Source organism: Heterocephalus glaber, unplaced genomic scaffold, assembly GCF_053883595.1.
Source record: "Heterocephalus glaber isolate CG9 unplaced genomic scaffold, H.glaber_assembly_v1.0 deba00000347, whole genome shotgun sequence".
In the NCBI taxonomy this organism is placed as follows: Eukaryota; Metazoa; Chordata; class Mammalia; order Rodentia; family Bathyergidae; genus Heterocephalus; species Heterocephalus glaber.
In genome coordinates this window covers 56,391,788-56,414,625 of record NW_028258143.1, presented here as the reverse complement: position 1 = coordinate 56,414,625, position 22,838 = coordinate 56,391,788, and the positions used below count along the sequence as shown (strand labels likewise).

General features: G+C 39.0%; 1 long non-coding RNA gene across 10 annotated transcripts in view; it reads left to right on the top strand.

Moving 5' to 3' along the window:
- Positions 1-500: 500 nt before the first annotated feature.
- Positions 501-22,838, top strand: part of LOC106010467 (uncharacterized) — a 215,740-nt gene continuing 193,402 nt past the window's right edge. For 5 of the 10 annotated variants that reach the window (XR_015447240.1, XR_015447239.1, XR_015447235.1 and 2 more), the window contains exons 1-2: positions 501-1,387; positions 14,064-14,165. This is a non-coding gene — a long non-coding RNA (uncharacterized LOC106010467). The remainder of the gene's footprint in view (positions 1,388-14,063; positions 14,166-22,838) is intronic. The other 5 variants (XR_015447221.1, XR_015447223.1, XR_015447226.1 and 2 more) reach the window with 4 other exon arrangements.

Here is a 22,838-nt window from a genome sequence, read left to right as displayed (position 1 = left end):
TCACCAAAATAAACTTTCCGTTTTCCCTATTTGTTATCATTAATAAAGAAAAATAATAAAGCACCTTGACATAGTAAAATTTAAAAATTCATATTGAAAAAGCAGTCTGGAGCACTCTGGGAAGCTGAGGCAGGAGGGTCACAAGTTGGAGCCCAGTCTGGGTAACTTGACTTAGATAGACTACCTCAAAAAAACAAAACTAAAATCAAAACCGAAAAAAAGTCTTGAGAAATTTTTGAGGGTTTTTTGGCTCATTTGCTGGCTTTGTTCTCTCTCTCTGTCTCTCTCTCTCTGTCTGCCTCTCTCTTTCTGTCTCTGTCTCTCTGTCTCTGTCTCTCTCTATCTCTGTCTCTGTCTCTCTCATATGTAGGAGTTGTGTTTGACGCTTGTGCTGTAAGGCTTGCTCGAAGAATCCCCTCTAACCCGGTGTCCTGACGACACCCCAGGTCAGTAGCGTCCACTAGGTGGCGCCCACACCCGCCGCACGGGGCATCCCCGGGGCTCAGGTCGCGAACGGGTGTGCGTTTCCGTGAGTGGCTGCACAGTTCAGGGCGACCGGTGAGAAGCAGCTCTCTCGAGGCCTGTTCCCGCATGCTGCGGGGCCGGTGGCCCTCCCCAAGGTCCCTGTGCCGGGGTCCCCAAGCGCGGACGGCGCCCTGTGCGCGGCCGCGGTGGAGCTGAGGCGCGGAGGCCCAGGGCGCTAAAGGCAAAACACTGATTTAGGCCTCGACTCCGCCGTTTTTGGGAAAGGGAAAAAGAGACAGGTATCGAAAGGAGATCGTTTCAGTGTCGGCTTTCCTGCAAGCACGGTTCTCATTTCTGCAGACAATGGAACACTCACTGCCGGCTGTGCAAAATCGAGGGCCCGTTCTGAGGTAGCTTTCTGAGAGTAGGAAATGGGAGCTATTTTGTTTTTCTTTTGAATAGCCCCGGGACAACTTCCTTTATTTCATAAGATGAGAGGCTGAGGCTTTGTACCATTATTTTATTCTTATCACTGTTCCCCCCTCTCCAATTCTAAGTCGTGGCCAGCGACTCTGGCAGGCTCTCCGGCCTTGCTCAAGCTCAGGGAAGCCCATCTCGCCTCATCAGGCTGAGATGCAGATAAGCAGGGCCGAGCTTGATTCTGGAGCTCGTCACAGCGAGGTTGCTTCTTGGGTGATTAGAAAGAAGCAGCTGGGATCTTGAAGCGCGCGTCTGACAAAAGGTAACGGAGACGCAGGAGCTAGGAGAATCCGAGACGGACCGGGAGCCGCCGCCCGGACCCCTGCACCGGCGCAGTGCGCAGTTCAGCTTCCGAACGAAAATAAGACTCTGGTCGACCGAGGCCCTTAAAGCCTGACCTGCGCTGGCCCCACAAACCCAGGTTCATTTGCTGCTCCCGAAGGTGATTAGATCCGGGAAGAGTTTTTCTGCCGAGTGGGTTAGCTCGCAGAGCCAGCCAACTGCTCATGGCAGCTGCTGGTCGGCAGGTTCATGGGGATGGAGCTTGTCTAATTAAAAATCCGCAGGCTCATTTTGATTTCGGTCAAAATAGGTTTTGTTATTTTAAGATCTCCTGCAGAATAAAAGAAGGGTTCTTATTTCCTTTTCTCTAGCTTGGCCAGCATTCTGCTTTCCATTTCTACCTCCTGCTGTAATGCTAATAGGAGGGTTCAGTATGGAATTCTTAAAATCTTCCCAGGGGTATAATTTTGGTTCAGGAATATGCAATAGTACCCTAACCTAGATAGGAAAAAAAAATTCGAGATGTATGGAAATTGTGTAGTAGTTACAGTTACTGCTTTCCTAATGATTTTGATAGGCTGGAAGTAGATGAGTGGATAATTATATTCTTGAAAAGGTATTTTACCTGATGGTTTATTGTCTTGAAGGAGAGAAGACATGCAGTTTCGTTCCGAAGTACTTTTTTTCCCCAAAAACCCTTTACTTTCATTTATTAAAATATGACATTTCAATACACACTAAGACAAAATGATTTCTGGTATGTTAGTAGAGAAAAATCTGGAAGTGACAGAAAGGATGGCTGAAAGACAGGTTCTGGTTAACAATATAAATCTCTTGAAGTAATATACTTTTCACCTCTGGGTGCCACTGTTCAACTGCTTCTTGTTTTTATGGCCGGGTGAAAGGGGAATGTTTCCTGTAGATGTATTCTTAAAAGAATCTGTTAAAGAGACATTTCCTTTATCTGCAGTTATCTGCTAAATAACTTTTTTGGCACATGGATGTAAATTCAACATGGTTGTGATTTGCCATTTTAATTACCAAATGATGACCAAATAATATTAAAGATTGTTTATATGGGCAATTGGCCAGGTTAAAAGCCTGAATTCATCTTCCATGGAAATGAATCCTGTATTTACCTTTTTGGTAGGCATGTAACCAGAAGAAAAAAAACCCCATTAAAACATAAGAGAGTTTTAGTTTAAATTTGTTGGCCATTTGTAGACATTTTAATTCTGTAAAATTATTTCAATAGAAGTCAATTTTATAAGAGAAGTAATGCCTAGCATTGGGAAGAATTAATCAATTAAAATATAATTTTAGAAACCTAACATTGTTAAGCTCAATACTATTTTTCACTGAACTTTAAAGCTTAACTCCTTCAATATTAAAAAAACCCTACAAAACTATGTCTATACATTTTCAGAATTCTTAGTTTTCAGATGTGATTATTTTAATAGATAACAGCAATAATATTTATAATTTTGCAAGAAATATAAATAATCTTTTTTTTTTTAACGAGACAGGTAGTGAATTAGTATTCTGTACCAAGAAATAAATGCACATGTTTGGTTGTTTTTAAAATCTCTAATTATTTAATTTAAATCCGGAGTTCATCAGAAATGCCAGAGGAAGGAGTTATAACGCTAAAGTTAATTTTGTTTTGTCATATACAAAGTAGCTAATCTAAAAAATATTGATTGATATTCTCCCTCTTTTAACTCTTTTAGGACTCAATATTTAAAGCAAAACTAATTTATCTAGGTGTTCCACTGCACAAAATTAATTCTGCTGGGACTGGTGAGGCCAAGCCTCATTATGAACAGTTCCTCTTGCTGAGCTAACCTAAGCCTGAGTACTGGGGTACTTTTTCAAAATTATTCACAACAAAGAATTTAACTCTTGAGGTGCTAGAGAATTGACCTTTAATGTTGTACTGATTAGGCCTCTTCGTGGGACCAGGGAAACCTGTAAATGAGAGTTTCTTAGCTTTGGGAATGCTGCTTGAGTCTTTGAAGTTAAGCAATTATACCTGTGTACACTGGAGGGATTTTAGCTTTATGGTCCATATGCCAGCGCTGATGTATTAATTAAAAAAATTTCCCCTTCTCTACGCTGTGTCACCATAAATATATTACTGATCTGATCTTTTTTCATGTTTCTGTAAGTGGTAAATTTACTTGGGAGGCTGAATAGTTATTTAGATTACACGGTAGTCTCGACTATCGTTCTCTGCTTAAGTGGCTGACTGCATCAGTTGGTTACTTGGCCTTTTTGTGCCTGCTTAGAGTGTAAGAGTGTAACTGTTAAACAACAGTTATTTTTCTGCAGCTATAAAAGTAGTTCAGCATCATCATTATTACCTTCCCCCCTTTTGCATGGTTTTCTTTTAATGCCTGTGGAAAATATTATTGGGGAATGAGTTTTTAGAATTGTTTTGGTGCTAAGGATGGGGCACAGAGCCTCACACATGCTAAGAATGAACTTCATATAATGAGCTACACCCTTAGTCCTAAATGGCACCTTTCATGTTGACTTGTTGCTTGCTGTGTAGCACTTCCTAAAGATTACGCTGTAGCCCATTGGAAACTCTCTTTCATTTTAAGGTTCTTTGCTCCTTTTGGGAATCTCATCAAATTTTTTTTCATTGATGAGGTCTTCCTCATTCAAAGTGCCACATCTCCCTCTAGAAGGTTACTGATTTGGTGCGATATATTTTCTTTTTGTGGCTGGTAAGAAATATTTATTTGATGTTAGTGAGGAGGGCCAATCCATGAATGAGGCTATTAAAGAGAAAAAGATGTTGGTCACCCTGACAATAGGTAGTGTCCTTTTTTTTTTTTTTTGGTTTTAGAGATAGAACCCAGGGCCTTGCACATGTCAAATGCATGCTCTACCACTAAGATACACCCCAGCCCCCTGATTAGGTGTCTTTATAATAGAAAGCAATAATTTAGTCTTTAGGAGGTTGCTGGATCCACATGCTAACAAATGAATACTTTCTCCACACACCCCTCATGCTGAGAACTGACAAATTTCCATTAAATTAGCCGACTGACTTGTTGCCTTGTCTTGCACAAATGTGTCTCCGGAAGGTGTTCCAGTTATGCTGTGAGACCTAATTCATCCATTTAAACTCATTTTATCTGAAAGGCAGTAACAATTGTTGCATTTTCCTAATGTAAAATAGCTTAAATCAATTATTCCTGGCTATCATTAAATCACACGAAGTAACAGGATTAATAAGTACACATTTAGGCAGTTCAGTGGTACTTGCCAAGAAAATCCTACTGATTACATAAAATTAAAATTTATTCATATCATCTCAAAAATTTTATTAGTACATGTTTGCAGTACATAATGGGGAGTTGGTACACATACAATTAAAATTTAAAAATTACCTTCATAGGTGCTTTTGCTTTAAATAGAATACAGTAGAACTAGCTTAAAAAAACTTCATAAAAACATAGACTGGCCAGTCAATTTAATTTCTCTGTAAAATAATAGTTTGAAAAGAAACCACTGCCCTGAGAAACTGAACTCTTAATCTATAACGTAGCTTGTGCTTCTGTTTTAAATTCATTCCAAAAGGTATTTAAGCTTCACAGATTTTCCGCCCCCTGTATTCTTGTCAGCCTAGATGCACGAAGAAAGAATAAGGCTTTATACCTTGTGGACATTTAAGAAACAGATGCAGATCTATATTAGTTTGGATCCTTTCATGATAAATAATAGTGTATAGGACACTTTAGGTTCTCCGCAAGAAAATGTGTTTATTGCTTATGGAGAACCTTTAGCAATTTCTTTATATCTATATCTGTCTTCTGCAAGTATCAGAACAGCGCACCAGTGGACAGTGAAGGGACAACTCTTAAAAAAAAAAGAATACCTCCTCCCTTCTTTCTGATTTATATTTTATTTCAGCTGGAAAATCCCCACCGGGTGATTTTTTTTTTTTTTTTTTTTTTAAACCTAAATGTATCCTGGGAACAGGCCGTTCCAGGATTTTGGAATGGGAACTTCAAAAGAAGTTCGAAAGGGAGGCAAATGCGTAAATGGAAACTTTGAGGAAACTGGCAGCAAGCGGCTGGAAACCAGACAGCCATTCGCGCTCCGCTCCACCCCCTCTGCCAGTGAGTACAAAGGCGCTGGTGCGCGGGTGAGTCAGAGCCCTGCTCTCAGGAACTGGCCCGAGAGATTCCCAACATCTGTTTCCTCAACTATCACCCAGAGGATACTGTGCTAAATCACAGCGAATAAAAATAGCCTCTGAGATGGACTTTCAAACAAATAAGACATGGATGTTCCACAGTGGTGTGGAGTCTCCCCAAATTCTTCATTAGCTACCTAATGAATATATTATCTTATGTTAATGAGTTACACCGCTTGCTCTATTCACCGGAATGTTGAACCGAATCTTGACGTTTTTACTGATCTGAGTTGAGCTACTTCTTAAAATGCATTGTCCTTGATATTAAAACCTGATCCATTTCGTTATATAAAGGTTGGCCTATGAGAAGTCATCAAAAATGGTAAAGCTTTACTTCAGACACAATAAAATACGTATTTTCTGAGATATATAGTAAAATCAAAACCTCTGCAAACTTCTTATCGTAATGTCAATTGCCAATAGAGTGGTAAGATCACTCTTATTTTGGTTGCAGGAAATTTTATGGTCAGAATCTTACAGTTTGACACAATTTTAAGATCCTTTCAGGTTCTGTTTCACATATAGGAAAGTATTTTTGAGGTCTGACTGGAATTGTTGTAATATGATATTAAGTTATAGCTTCAGATTTTCAACAAAAACAGCATTGGTAATAGATGAGATTAGCAAGTGGTGAAAAGTTCAAAGCATTTAATGGAATTGATCTACTAAATTAGCATTGACAACTTTTAGTGGCTATCTTAAATATACATTATTATCATGAAAGAATTAGTCCAATTAAGCCGTTGCATTTGGAAGGTGCCCAGTCTGACCTTGTTCTACTCAACGTGAGAAGTGAGAGGACTTCTGGGTTTATTTAAGTTTGGTGCTAAATCAATAGGTTTGGGGGACTCTTTCAGTCCTTTTTGGAAAGGAAGAGAAACCAAAGGCCCTTTATGGTGACAACTGTATTGGCACAGTTATATATTGCAAATATGAACAATGGTCAAAGAAAAGAAGAATATAATGTTTGATAGATAAGAACTAAGACTGTGTTGATTTCTACAACCATATTTACTATGTATACTACATACATTTTGGAATGGAAAGAATTATATTGGACTTAATATTATGTTTTATTTAGAACATACTAAATTGAGAAATAAGCAGTTAATTTTTTTAAAATAGAAAGCTATGCAAATATACAGGAAAAATAAGTATGAGATTTACTAAAAATCTACTTCCTGTGGATCCACAGTATATTTTATATTCTATTGATAAAGATTTCTGTGATGCCTGGAACATAAATATTATGAAAATAAAATTGAGCTTCACCTTTCAGTTAAACTGTGCAAAGCATCTGATGATGGCTGATTACTCATATTTATCGTAAAATTGTGGTGCCTGGCTCCAGGAAGGGCTTGCTTCAGAGGCCAGCTGCTAACTCGAAGCGGCTTGTGTGCACCCTTCATCATTGGAACTGAGAACTTAGTTCTTGTGCAAAAGCTTTCAAAAGTTATTTCAGCTGCAGTTTCGTTGCTTGTTTTTGCTGTTGTTATCCATTATCATATTTAATGCTCCATTTCCCTAGTGTGGGTTTCTAACTCAGAAATTTTTGGACATTTCTAGTAGATATATGGTGTATAAGATCGCTTCAGAAAAACATTGGAACTACTTTAGCTCTAGCTTTCTCTTCTGTAAACTGGAGAATCCATTTCTCATTTATCAACTTCTTAGCTGTTGCAGGCTCTCCCTAAATGTTCAGCAAATTGTTCATGTCCATCTTTAAATAAAGAGCTCATGGCCGGGGATTTAGCTCAGTGGCACCGTGCCTGCCTTGCAAGTGCAAGGTCCTGAGTTTGATCCCTGGTACAGCAAAAAAAAAAAAAAAAAAAAAAAGGGCTCGTAGGGAACTTAGTGCTTTGTGGGTACCTGAGAAAGGTGGGAGATCACCTCATTCCTTCTAAAGATGGTTTGAAAACCCTTGCCACTGCCAAGACTCTGTTAGGTGCTGGAATATAGCAAGATAAAAAAAAAAAAATCTTGAAGGAGTGCCAGGTGTGGTGGTGCATGCCTGTAATCCCAGCACTGGGAAGGCTGAGGCAGGAGGGTCATCATGAGTTCTGGGCCAGCCTGGACTACATAGTGAGTTCAAGGCCAGCCGGAACTACATAGCAAGGCCTTGTGTCAAAAAGAATAAAAATATTTTAAAAAAATTGAAGGAAACAAAGACTTACTGCCAAACGATGGCAAAGTCACACGATAAATGCTAATAGGGATGTGTACATCATGTACTTCTGTCATCATCTTAATTCTGTATCCTTCATCAGCTCAGTAAACTCCTGCTGCTCTGCTGTGAGTAGTCAGATTTATATCCAAATAATTTCTAATTCTCTGTCTCCTCCAATCCAGGCACACATGGAGCACATTTTTCATTCCAAGTTTAAATCTGCATTTTCTTTCCTGCTATCTGAATAGCATCATTTTTTTTTTTTTTGATACTGGGGATCAAACTTAGGACCTTGCACTTGTGAGGCAGGAGGTGGAACCACTGAGCTAAATTCCTGGTCCCAATTACAGCATCATCTTAATCTTGGGTGGTTATTTTACTTTCTGAACACCTTTCTGGCTCCTCTGGTGTTCAGTTTGCTATCAGGAGATGCCACTGCGACCTTTTTGGTTTGAATGTTTTAGTCTCAGCTCCCCAGCTATGCTGTAGTTAAGTCACCTGGTCATATTTTTCCAATAAGTCCTGTGGGACAGGATCAAAAACCCTCCCATATGGGCTGGGGCTGTAGCTCAGTGGCACCGCGCCTGCCTGGCAAGTGCAAGGTCCTGAGTTCGATCCCCGGTACTAAAAACAAAAACAAAAATAACCCTCCTATAGTCAAGCTAGGCTTCATCAAGACCCACCAGGCTTTTTACATGAGAGAGATGACTGTATGTTATCAACACAGGAGAAGTTGCTTGCGAAGCTATATTGGTTATTAATATTGTGTGACTGGAAACCCTCTCAAGAGTTCTGGTTACTTTGATCACTTATTTTTCAATCTCAGACATCCATTCAGTTCTCAGTATCTCTCAACAGTAAATGAGATCATTTTGTGCAACTCATTCAGTGTTGCCAGATGAAAAATCAGAGCTGAGTTGTCAGAGAGGGAGTGGGCAAGTCCTATATCCTGATCATAATGTATCACATGTTAGCATTGGCTCCTTCGTGGTCCAGCACTGATCATGGCATGATGCAAGCTTTTATTTGGTCACTATGAATAAGTTTTCCCCATTTATCCATTTGTAATACACCATTCAGGTTCATTGTAGTAAAACTGAATATGATAGATAGCAAAAATGATAACCACCTGTAATTCCCCTATCTAGAGATTTACACTGCAACTGTATTGATATACCTGTGCAAGTTGGTGCATGTGTGTGCATGTGTGTGTAGAATGTGTACATAAAACATATGTATTGTTTTGCTACTTGCTTCATTCACTTTGTATTATATAGAGTTCACTTCCTAAAGAAATGCAATCATTTGGCCTTAAGAATTTACCTTTTGAGGACTGGGGATTTAGCTCAGAGGTTCCGTTGCCTGCCTGGCAAGCGCAAGGATCCGAGTTCGATCTCTGGTACCAAAAAAAAAAAAAGAATTTACCTTTTTAATTTTTTTTTTTTTTCAGTACTGGAGATTGAACTCAGGCCTTCGGGCTTGCCAGGCAGGAGCAGCAACACTGAGCTAAATCCCCAGCCCCAAGAATTTACCTTTTTGATATTAAGTCCTTTCATTGTTCAGTAATTCTTCCCTAATTCCCTGAGTAGAAGGAAATCTGTCCTTCACATATACTTTTCTTGGGGCCGGGGATTTAACCCAGTGGTTCCACCACCTGCCTTCAGCTGCAAGGCCCCAAGTTCGATCCCTGGTACAAAAAGAAAAAAGGAACACATACGCTTTTTTTTAAGCACTAACTCTTCCTTTTTTTTTTAGGTATCAGGGATCAAACTCAGGACCTTGCACTTGGAAGGCTGGTGCAGCACCACTGACCTAAATCCCCAGCCCTGGGCTAATTCTTTTAAAAAAGAATTGACGTTCCTTATTATCTAGTAACTGTAGTCTCTGAAACTAGGACCTGTGCATGATATATCTTCAGGTTCTTTAAGTTCTACCTGCATAGCGATATTTATTCAATACATGAGTAAATAAACTTTAGTACAGGAATTGAAATTTTGGACCTTTGTGTTTTGAGTTTAGTTCTGCCTCTGATTTTAGTTGATAACTCAGTTTACCTGGGGATTGAAGGAAAATCAAGCAATTTCTCACTTATCTGCATTACCAAGTTATGAGATGTGCTGCTACTGAATGAATCCATTGGGCGTGACAAATTAAACGCAAAGGGGGAGAATCCAACAAAAAGAAAAAGTCATGACAAGGCTTTTAAAACTTTTGACTTCGTCTCCCTAATGAGTGTACAATTCAATCTTATTATTGTATTAATTAGTATTTTTCTGATTCTAGAGTTGCACACCATTCCTTGTGCTATACTGGCTATTTATCACCTTCTTATGTCTACATTTTAATTGGGTTGTCTATTAATGAGCTCTAAGAATTCTTTATATATTCTGGTCACAGGTTATATGCATTGTAAATATGGTCTGTTTAAGGACTACTTTTCATTTTAATGATGTCATTTAAAGTTCTAAATTTTGATGGAATCTCATTTATCAATTTTTTTCTTTTATACATCATAGTTTTTGTATCCTAGGTAGTTCTTGCCTACCCTGAATTCATAAATATTTTCCCTTATAATTTCTTCTTAAAGTTTTATACTTTTAGGCTTTCTTATTTAGGTTCATAGATCCCTTCAAGTTATTTTTATGTATGGAAAAAAAGGGTGGAGGTTAATTTTTTCTATATGGATACCAGGTGTTCTAGTGCCATTTGCTGAAGACACTATCTCTTCCTTGGCTCTTGAATCGAGTTTATATTCTATAAAATACTAATGTTAAATAATCTTTCAAAACTCAGTGGACTATATATGTGTGGTTCTATTTCTAGATTCTCTGTTTTATTCAAGTGATCTATATGTCTTTCCTTACACCAACACTGCCTTGATTACTGTAGCTTTAGAAGAAGTCTTAAAATTGGGTGCTAAACGTCTTCCAACACTGTTTTTGTTTTTGTTTTTGGCTTTTCTGGGTCCTTTGTACTCCTACATAACTTTTAAATTTCAATATCCAATTCTTCATTTATAGCAAGTATACACAGACCTGAATTTTTATATATACCTTGTGTTTTCTAATCCTGATAAATTCAAGTACAAGTTCTAGGGGCTCCTAGAGATTTCTTACTATTTTCTCTGTAGATGATCATTTCATCTACATATAAAGATTTTGCTTCTGCTGTGCCAATCCTATCCTAGTTGTGTCATTTTATTGCCAGACTATTTTGGTTTAGACCTATGTTTCAAAGTCTAATGGACAGATGAAGAGTAGGCATATTTGCCCTTGTTCCCCACTTTAGGGAGAAAGCATTGTATCGTCTCCATTCATAGAAGGAGTTTTTGTTGGAAGTATGGAGTACATGTCTTTGATCTGTTGAGAAGTTTCTGTTCTACTTCTAGTCTCCTGATAGCTTTTACCATGAACAGCTGTAGAATTTAGTCCAATACTCTTTCTCCAACTAGTGACAGTATCATATGGCTTTCTCCTTTCCTCTGTTAAAATGATGACTTTTGGGGGTGGATCTTCCAATGCTGACCCAACACTGCCATCCCTATAACAAAACCATTTTCTACATACTGCCAGATCTGACTTCCAATAGTTTGTTTTGTTAAACAAATTTCTATCTATGTTCATACTTTTTTCTTCTATTATGTTTATCCAGTTTTAGGATTAGCACAATGTTGATTTCCTAAAATGAGGGGAGAAGTGTTCCTTCTTTTTTCTGCTTTAAATGTTTGATCTAATTTATCAGTTAAAATGTTTATGAGCCTGCTGTTGTCATATAGGTAGGTTTTCAAGCTAGGAATATACTTTCTTTAATAGGTGCTATTCAAATTTTATATTTCCTCCAGAGTTAGTTTCATTAATTTGTCTTCCAAGGTACTTCTTAGAAGTTGTCAAATTTATTTCAAAAAAGATTTTTGTAATATGCTTTCTATATCCTTTTAAATTCTGTAAAATCTGTGGTAATGTCTCCTAGATCTTGATATTGCAATTTAAAAAATGTATAACTGATATTGTGTAACAGGAAGAAAAGGTCTAAAAGAGCAGGGGAATTGGGAGGGGTAGGGGAAGGGAAAAAAGGGAAAGGAAAAAATATGAGAAGAGGAAAACAAGTGGAAATAAGGTCTTTGCAAATAGGGAAGGGTGGAGGGCATGAAGGGAGGGCAAGGGAAGGGGGAAAAGAATAAGAACCAAGAGACTCATGTAATGGTACAAGATCCCAATGATGAATGTAACTGTATTTTATACCTAAAATGTACCAATAAAGTTAATGGGGAAAAAAAAAGATATGCTGCTACAGAGCTAATGTACCACACAATTGAAGAAAGCTTCTTAATAACATTTTGAATGAAGCTCTTTCTGATGGACTCTATACTTCTCATGTAAACAAGTAAACACTGTAATGTTAATGTAAGACATTTGGAAAATATAAACAATCCCCCATAATTCTATTACTGAGAAATGAACATTATTATTATTATTTTTGGTACCAGAGATCGAACTCGGGACCTTGCACTTACAAGGCAGGTGCCAGAACCACTGAGCTAAATCCTTGGTCTGAACATTATTATTTTGATGTATGTCCTTCCAACATGTTTGTGTATTCCAATTCATGTGAAATATGATTTTTGCCATAGTTTTTTTTTTCCCAAACTGAGCTCATAAAATTATTAGCAATAATCCTTTTTTTCTTTTTTCTTTTTTTTCGGTTTGTTGAGACAGGGTCTTGTTATGCAGTTCAGTCTGGCCTTGAACTCACTGTGTAGCTGAGGCTGGCCTCGAACTGTGTGGCAATCCTCCTGTCTCAGCCTCCTGAGTGCTGGAATTACAGGCATTCTTCACTGGGCCCAGTAATAATCCTTTTTTCACATTAATATAACTATCTTTACATGAAAATAAATTTATGACTACTAATTAATGCCGATAGTTATACAGTATTCTACTATGGGATATGTTATAATTTACTTTATCCTTCCCTTATTTAACATTTAAATTTTCATATACTTCAAATCTTGTACATTATAAATAATATTGCAGTGAATACCTTCATTCATATTCATTGGTCATTGGCTAAGGAAAATTTTAAATATGCACTCAAATTGACAAAATTGGGCAAGCTTACTGTCCCTTTTTTTCCTACCTTAAGATTGAAAATATATCTTATTTGAATTTTTCAATGTAAGAGATGCCTTAAGATTAGAACATTATCGTTAAATATGGGTGTGCTCATCCGATTGATAATGGAGTTACATTGTCTGCAGTTGATTCTGGAAAACTTGCTTGGCCTCCTTTGGTCTTTGGTGGTGTGACAAATGCACTTCTGTTTTAGATTTAGTCATGGAAAAGGAGGAAATAAGATTTCAAATGCTCACATTTCCTGAAAGCTGTATCTTTCTATAGTTTCTTAAAACTATGGGCTGGGAAGGAGATTGGGGTCTGGGATCAGCTTTGTTGCATAAGGTAAGTGGGGACAGAACTCATCACTCTTCCCACAGGGCCATGTGAGTGCAGCTATTGGAAGCAACCATGAGGTCACCACAGATGGCTGTGCAAATGTGGGCAAAGATTCGAGGAGCTTCAATTAGAAAACTTGATGCCAATTGCTTCTGTACATCTGTGTGTGTGTGCATGGGCGTGTATTTGAATGGGGAATCATTGGCTAAAGGGCACACAGTTTCTTATAGGCTTTTATTATTCTTCATAAAATCAGTTGCATTTGCTTCAGTTGTTGCTGTAACACTAAGCAATGTTTCCAGGTATGTTTTCTAGATCAGAGGAAGGAGGCATAGCGGAACGGGCATGGGTGGGCAAGAAAGAGTGGGAGTTCCAGCACTTCTTGAGTCGGCACACTGGGCATTCACAGAGCCTCCCTGGCCTTACTTCCCAATCTATTACAAAGAAATAAATATTTGTTAAGTATTTGCTAAGCAATAGGTTTTTTCCCGAGTGTTCTTCTCCCTTTAAATACATACATATTTATCCAGATTATTTCATTTGTCTCATAAAACAGATGAGGTAAATGTCACTATTATTCAATTTTATAAGAGAGAGTAAAAAAGTATAGAAGATAGTCTAGTTGGTCACTTTCACAGAATAAAAAGTGGAGGAGCCAGGATTTGAACCTTGACCATCTGATTCCACTCTGACCACAGTGTCATGTTATCTCTCTCTCTTTAAAAGGAGGAACAGGATTATAAGTCTTCATGGTCCCTTCTATGCTCACAGGAAGCTAACTTCAAAATCAGCTGGGTTCTTGGCAACATATACACCCCTGAACATCTAGATAATCTGCCTTTTTTCATGCTTTTTAATCTAGTTGCTTTGCGTTCTGTTTCCTCAAGTTTTATAGTTGCTCTGATGCAATTCTCCACAATTCTTTGATGTGAGGTAGGTCTAGGTAAAGAAGTCAGAAACTGTGGAATATGACTACACATCATAGTCAAACCTCTTTTTTTTTTGGTACCAGGGATTGAACTCAGGACCTTGCACTTTCGAGGCAATTGAGGCACCATTGAGCTACATCCCCGGCCTGTCAAACCTCTTGAAAGAAAATTACATTCATTACTGGGTAAGCACTTTGGAAATCAGGATTATTGTGCTTTCCCCTTTTGAGGTCATCTACCGTACTAGATTTTAAAATCTTTGATTCGGTACGGAGGCAGTACTGAGGTAAGATTGTACATTTTGGGAACTGATGAGAAGAAAAAGAGTTGCTATCCTTTTTGCATAAAATAAATCAGTGTTAATTAGAGATCATGGGATTTTGCAATAGGGAGCTAGAGAGTGAAGAGAGATCATTATTTTTATTTTAAGTAAATCAATGCTGTTAATTGAGATCTGGTCCTATTCAAAAGCTGAAGGAAATTAGAGATTACTATTTAGTTTTGTCAAGTAACACTGAATAATATTAATTAAGTTGAGTGGATTAGTTTTCCCCCAAATAATCTTTCAAGAGGAAGTGGGTCTCATTGTGATATCTTAGAATTTAAAAAATATTTAAAAATTGACAAAATTTCATCATTGTTTTAGTTACTTTAAAAATTATTGTGTTAGCAGAAATAAATGTATAAACACATCCTGGATTTTCACACAGCAACTTGGAATAGTAAGGTAAAAGTGGTGCATGCCTGTAATCCCGGCGGTTTTTGAGGCTGAGGCAAGAAGGTTGAAAGTTCAAGTCCAACTTGGGCAACTTAGTGACTTAATGAGACCTTGTCTCAAAAAACAAACAAAAAAATCAAAAAAGGCTGTGTATGTAGCTCAGTATGAAAGCCTTGGGTTCGATCCCCAATACAGGGGGAAAAAGCGGTGGTACAACTGGTTGCCTGGGAATTATGCTCCCTGGGAGTGGCGGGACTGTGTAGTTTTGGGGTACTGTGTCCCAGTCCACTACGAGAGACTGAGATATGAACAGATCCCACAGAAGCAAAGGAGGGAGGTGAAGAGGGAGGAAAAGAGCCATGGTTAACTAGCGTGGTACGATGAGACAGGTGAAAGACATTTGAGCCTTTGGCTAAAGAATCGGGTTAAACTCAGCTCTTGCCAAAACCCATGGTGGGATGTTTTCGGCCCTGCAGAGCCGACAAGGCCTCTGCTTTATAGGCCTTGTTGGGATGCGATTCATGCTGTAAGTGGTATTGGAGGTGAGTGTATCTACCTTCAAAAGAGGGTACATTAACTGTGCTTGAGTCAGTGATGGCCCCAGAGAGCCAGTGTGCGGGAGGATGAACTGCGGTGTAGAGGATGGAAATGGGCTGTTTGGAGTCTGAACAGCAATGCTGCTGCTCCCTGGCTGTGTGGCTTGGGCAAGTTCTTACCCAATCTATGTTCAGTTTCCTCTTATATAAAACAAAGAGCTTGGTATGGACCCTGGAACAGTGACCTCTGAGGTCATCTCCAATTTGAGAGCTGTCCTGGTCTCAGGTAGCCTGGCTCCCCAGGGCTGGGGATTTTGTTTGCTCAGGGCAACTACAGCTACAGTGTCTAAAAGACAACCTTCATCCTGAGGCTTATGGTTCATGCCCCTGGGATCCTCAAGGATGAAGGATGGGAGGGGGGAGGCTATTAATATTAATGCTGAATTTTTTCTAACTTATTTTGATACATTTTGTTCCCTCTTGAATTGGTTTTGTGTAGGTACTAGAAGCACATATTCACTGTAAACCTATTTATATTTTCAAACGTCAATAGAAAGAAGTGCTATCAGTCAATATTTGAGGTCAATAAGGCATTCCAATAGAAAGATGTTGCTTTTGTTTTTTGATCGGATTCTTGGGTTATCAAGAAACAAAGAAACACAATAAAACCCAATCATCAGGAAACTACAGTACCTATAAATAAACTCCTTCATATTTGGTTTCTTGAAATATGATTCTTAATGTTATCCTTTGCCTTTTCATCATCTGAATTAAAGTAAAAACAACTCCCAGAATATAGTACCCTCTCTATAACAGAATGATAAATTATTTATGAAAAACAAGGCATGTTCCTGTAACATCTAATAATTCTGTTAAAGAAATCCTTTCTTATTTGCAAAATTTGGAAAGCAATGTTTCTTCACTTGTTAATGTAAAACTGGTTAATCACTTGCTTTTGAACCAGTATGGATTCAGAAATGCTTCTGAAGAAAAATTCTAGCTTTACCTGCAAGTTCTCCTTGATCCAATTTTGCATATAGAGTAATGGCCACGACCTTGTTCAGACTTCTCAGTGTTCTCAGGAAGTATCAGTTTTACCATCAGGTCATTCAACCACCAATCAGACATATTTGTGTTTCAGGCCACTGGCCAGAAGTACCTGTTGCTCAACTCTTATAAACTTATCAGTTTAAAATAGGGGTTGGCAAGCCATTCTGTAAAGGGCTAGGGAGAAAATATTTTTGACTTTCCCAGTCATATGGTGTCTGTTGAAGCTATTCAATTCAATTCTATTTTTTTTTTTGGTACCAGGGATTGAACTCTGGTCCTTGTGCTTGCGAGGCAGGTGGCAGTACTACTGAGCTACTTAGCCCTCAGTTCCATTTTTGTGTGGTGTAAAAGTAGCCACAGATAATATATAAATGAATGAGTGTGGCTGTGTTTCAATAAAACTTTATTTATGGAGAATGAAATTTGAGTTTTATACAATTTTAATGTGTCACAACATATTACTCCTTTCACTTTTTCCAGCCATTAAAAAATGAGAAAAGTTTTTTTACCTCATGGGCCATATGAAAGCAAGTGGTGGGGTAGTTTTCACCTGTATGCACTAGGCTGCTGGGCCCTGGTGTAGAGAATCGAAGTTATGAAGAAATGTTTGAGAGACACAACTAATAATTTGTGGCGGAGCGATAAATGTTCACAGTCTCTCGCAGTTAGGATTGGCCATGTTGCTAAGTACTAGACGTATACTGGGAGCAGAAGGGAGGTGATGTTGGTCCCAGGCCTGCATGATCCTCCATGTTCTTTTGTCATGTGTAAAATATGTCAGGGTCTTAAAATGGAGGGAGGTTGGTTCTCATTTTGTCTTTTGAGTAAGAAATGAATTTTTTTGTGTTAAGTCATTGAGATTTTCAGAGTTCTTTTTGTTATGGCAGCTAGTGTTATCTTCACTAACATGCCATTAATTTTTTCCAGTGTTTTTGTTTGATTCTTATACTCTAGACTGTCAAAGAGTACATAATTGGATGGACCTGCTTTTCTCCTCTCTACTTCATATTTTTCCCTCTCTCATTTAGCTGGTAGACAGGAAACTGGGTTGCTTTCTGTGTGTTAACCGATCACAATTTGGTGGCCATAGCTTCATGGAGAGATGTTAAAAGAAAGAAGATCCATTGCTTCTACTGTGGAGACATTGGTGAGGAAACCATTCCACCATGAAACTCACCTGAGATACTCTTTTGGGCCTCAGGGCCAGGAAAAGCTTATCTTCCCATGAGGAACTTGTATATTTTCTTATCAACAAAGAGATATTGTTGAAGGTGCTGATTGTATTCCCTTTTCCCTTTTCCCTCTGGTTGCCAAGAAGCTCAGAGAGAAATTTTTGGCTCAACATTAATAACTTTATAGGACCCTGTGGCCTACATATCTGAATTTTTAGTTTCTTCCTGATCTTGACCTTCTATTCTGCTGTGTGTCCCTTGTTCCTGATTTTTTAAATTTATATTTTTCAATTTTATTGCTTGTTTTCTTATAAGCTTCCTCAGATTCTTTGTGAGAACAAACTGGGATTAAAAAAATGGCTTCAGCTTATTAATAGAATACACCAGAAACATTCCTTAATCACCAGTTTAGTGGTCTGGGAAGTGGGATTTCAAATTTATTTCTCAGGTTCTTTCCTTCGTCTTTGTGTCTCATGGTTTGGTGAAGGAATGGTTTTGCAATTATGAGACCTGAAGGCCTTCACATTTTTCTAGTTTCTTTTAGAGGAAAGAGAATGTCATTTTACCAACAGTTCCTATTATTTACCATGGAAAATGTGGAAAGGTCATAGATAAGTTTAACTGACAGAGGATAGACTTGAATAAGATATTTGCAATTTTAAAAATCACCAAAGAATTAATATAAAGAGTATATAATGACTTTCTGAAAATCAACAAGATAAGAAACCCAACAGAGACATGGTCAAAAGATACGAATAGGTTATTTTCTGACGGATATAGTAGAAAGTCTAGCAAATATGTATTGTATGAACAGATGCTGAAACTTACCTGTAACAGGAGAATATTATATGAAAACAAGTTAGCATTTCATATTTATCTAAAGGGCAAAAATGAGAACATGGATGATGACAAGTATTGGGAAGGAAGTGAGCAATGGGAGCCCCATGTTCTATTGGTGAGTATCTAGGCTGGTATAGCCATTCTGGAAGGTAACGTGTCAGTACTGAATGAAGTATGGGAGTGCCTTAGGACCCCCCCTGGGTGGATATTCCAGACATATTCCTCTGTAAATCCAGTAGAGGACAAACAAAAACAGGCTCATCACCATCTTAACTGTGGTAGCTGGGCATTTAAGGCATCCTCGGTGTTCATCACGCCTTAGTTTAATCTGAAAGATGGGTACAACAATGGTCTTATTTCATAGGGTTGCTGTGAAGATTAAATAAGTTAATATATTTAAAGCACTTAGAATGATACCTGGCACATAATAAGCATTGTTTAAGTATTCACTAAGTACATAAAGCAATTTAAAAATATTTGGGTCTCCAACTTGGGCAAGCACTGTGCTGGGACCTGGGAATACATCTCAGGCAGGAGGACCTTTACTCCTCTCGTCTTGCCTTTGATCCTGGGTTGCAGGATCTGACCCATTGCTTTGTTGCTGGTACCCATGCTCCACCTACTGGAATGCCTTGTTTAGTTTTTCTTGTCTCATGCTCAAACCTGTCTTGATTCTCTGAAAAATATCCAGCTAATGAAAGATTGGGTGCCTGGGGAAGTCACATTGGTGTTTGAGACCCCACTGCAGGCTATTAGGTCCTCCTTACATGCAAACCTAGGTGTCTGATCTTGCCAGGCTCATGGCTCTCCCACTGTTTCATCTTGTGGGTGTTTCACTTGCTGTTTTCCTCTTACTGCTCTGTAGTTGTCACAGTGCCTCACAGGTATGTGCAAAGATTCTATTTTTGCTAGTCTTTCCCATTTTCCAAAGATTCAAGCCAGAATTAGGAATCATCCTTGATTCCTCCTTTACTCTCCCACCGAATCTAATCCATCAGCAAGTCCTGTTAGTCCTATCTCCAGAATATGTTTTGAGTCCACTCAGTTTTGTTGATCCCCACTGCCATCACCCTAGTCCATCTTACCGAGGTCTTGTGCCTAGCCCTCTGAGGTAGCCTCCTAACTGGCTTCTCTGCTTTCAACTTTGCCTCTCACATTTTATTTGTTGCATGGTAACCAGAAAGGGCTCTTAAAAAATGGAGACTGGATTATGATTATGCCTAAACCCCTGCTCAAACCTTTCAATGACCTTCTATTGCACTTAGAATTAGTGCTACTGAACCATGTTTTAATTTATAAGACCAAGTTTTAAAATAAGTGTTTTCTAACCCTTGGGTCAACCCCAGAGCATTTTGTATGAAATTCTCAAAATTAAAAAGGGCAAAATCGCAATATTTAATTGTTTAATTTTCTTCTTGGTTACTAGATATTTTGCTGCTTAATTAGTTGGAGTGGGAAGGGCAAGACGGGGCATAGCCTCTAGCAGCTTCAGCCTGGAGAAGCTGCTTTCTATCTCAGTCTTCAAGAAGGCTGATCTGTCCCCAGCCTCCAAGTCTTTTGTTTTTGGAGACAGAGTTTGTAGCCCTGAGGAATCCTCTTTTAACTCTGATCAGGATCAGGATCAAAGGTCAGTCCTGGTCAAGAACACAGGATGTGGGTGAACAAGCAGGGGAGCATCAAGCAGTCAAGTCTGGGTCCCCAGAAAGTATCCGAATGGAAAGCAGTTGTAGCTTTTGGAGATGAAGCAGACAGAGGTGGAACACAGGTGAATTTACTCAAGCACCAAGGTCAAGATGCCAGGAGAGGGGGAGTGAATGACTGCAGGAGGAACCACAGGGGCGGGCTCAGTAAGGCTGTCACAGCCTGGGGAGGAGCAATGGGAATCTTCATCACTTGTCAGGTCTTAGTGAAGACCTTTCTCCAGCCACAGATTAGTGTATTTGAGCACTGTGAATGGAATCCACTGCCTCATGCTACCTCCCCTTTCCTCCATCCCATAACAGCTTTTTACTAGCTTCTCCTGATAAGCCCAGTTAATGTGAAAACCTTGTCAGAATTGAACATTCTTTTCAATAAGCCAGTGGGTCTCAATTTCATGATAATCTCCTTGGAAGCTTTTTAAAAAATAGGCCTGCGCAAGAGATACTAGTTGCATTTCCATTTTACAGATGAGAAAACTGAGGCCTTGGTAAGTTAAACGACTTGTCCAGGGTCTCAGTGTGGCTAAGTCGTAGAGACAGAATTTGACTCTTAGTGGTCCGTTGGAGAAGCTTCGAGGTGAGCCACAATATCCTGGCAAGGTGGCGCTTAGGGTGGGAGTGGGTGCTGCAGTGGGATTTCAGGGCCTTGCCTTGAAGCTGTGTTTGCGTGAAAATGCCTTGTTTTTACAAGTTGGTGTATTTATGTGAGATGGCCTCTGGGAAAGGGGAATAAAGGTGGAGATTATGGAGGCGCTAAAGCTCTGTAAGTTACTCTTTCCCTTGTCCCCGGAGGCCCTACCTTCATGGTGCTGGGCGGGAAAAGGATCTAAAGAGGCTAAGGGGTTCATTGCAAGGTGTGTGGTAATCAGTCACAATATACTTCAAGTATTGCTCTATCTCTTGATCATAGACAGCCAACTGGCTCTGACCTTGTGGTGACTTTGATGTCAGACTTGAGGCCCTTTGTGCAGTCATGAGGTGGCTGCCAGCCCCTTTCCCCTTCATTTCCCACCACTTCCTCTCCCACCTGCCCAGCCAGGACCATAATTGTATACTTCATGAATGCTTTGTTCTCTATTGAATGTCTTTGGTGTCCTTTCCTTACCAGGCTAAATGCTGTCTATTGTTCAAGATCCAGGAGGTTGTGTCTCTTCCAAGGAGAATTTTCTAACCCTCAGTCTGGATTAATTCCTCTTCTTTTGACCCACTGTGACCCTGCTTCGTTCAATCATAGCACTTAAGAAATTTACTTTTCCTTTAATCGGACTAAAATCTCTCTAGAGCTGAGTTTTATCTATCTGTGGATTGTAGGTCTCAGAATAGTGTCCTGTATATAGGGACATGACTTTAAGGGTGTGTACTGAGTGAATGAGTAAGCCTCTTTCAATCCCACCTTCTGTTTTTTTTTTTGGTACCAGGGATCAAACTCGGGACCTTCCGCTTGAGAGGCAGGCAGTGGAACCACTGAGCTGAATCCCTGGCCCAATCCCACATTCTTTCCAATTGATCATTTGATAATGTAGCAGTTTTCAATGCTGATTGTGGGATTTAAAAAGATACCTGGACCACACCCCAGGTCAATGAAATTAGAATCTTTCAGGGGTGAGGCCCAGGCATCTGTAGTTTATAAAGCTCCCCAAGTGATTCTGATAAGCAGCCAGGCTGAGAACAAGTGGATTAACCTTAAACATCACTCCTGCTGTGCTTGCCACTTACTAGGAGAAAAGGAGAATGGAAGAAAATATGTAAGGTGGTAATTTACCTAGATTTTTTGAAAGTCAATAGATAAAATAACCATATTTGAGGGCTGGGATGAGGGTTATCATAGAATTCATTTATCAATTAAAAATATGACACTTCTAAAAAAGTTTGGAGTTATTTTTCTAAAATGATACTTTAATGACTGCCTAGAGTACATTTTTCTAATCTGTGTTATTTTGGGTATTTTTGTCTGTACATCATTTGCCTTGAGCAATGTTGATCAACATTTAAAGGCTTTCAACAACTGATTCATCTTTCTCTTACTTTAATATAATACACTAATTGGCAGCCATCCTAGGGGTTTCAAAACATGGCAATGATAATATGAAGGTAGTTATAAAGACAGAGTTCTTTGTGACTCTAGATAGTGCTTAGTATAAGATGGAAATGCATCTGTCTGCCCATCCTCTATGCAATTGTTACTAGTTACCAGCGCTTGCCTAATGTGCTAGACTTTGGGGGAAGAGATGTGGGTAATGTAGGACTCCTCCTCTAGGAAATTCACTTTTCTATATGTGAGGAAACAGTGCACCATGTTCTGCTACTGTACAGGTCCATTCTGGAGACCGCAGGATGGGACAAGTGTCAGGGACGGCTTCATGTAGTGCTCAGCTACACGCACAGAACACAGAACAGTGGTACCAGGGGCAAGGGTAGCATTTCATATGGTACTGTATGGATAGCTCCAGGCACAGGGGGCTATTGTGTGTATAGTTAAATCCATAGCACATCATAATGGAGTTTTATTGGTGGCCCATCATCAGGAAAAGCCCCCAAAAGAAGTAATTAACAATGTGGCAAAAGATAGCTAAGTGACAAACACAAGGAAAAATTTGGGTTCATATCTCAAAATAACAGTAACAATTTCTTATGCTAGTGGAAAAAGACTATATTGTTTTTGTAGTAGTCAAAATAGACTAGTTATGCTTGTATTAAAAATAATTCCAGGTGTCAATGGCTTGAATAAGAAAGAATTATTTCTTGCTCACCTTTCGTGTAAAATGCGGGTTGGTGTGCAGATGGGTGGGGAATTCTGCTTCATACAGTCATCTTTTAGAGAGATGGAGGCTTGGCCCTCTTA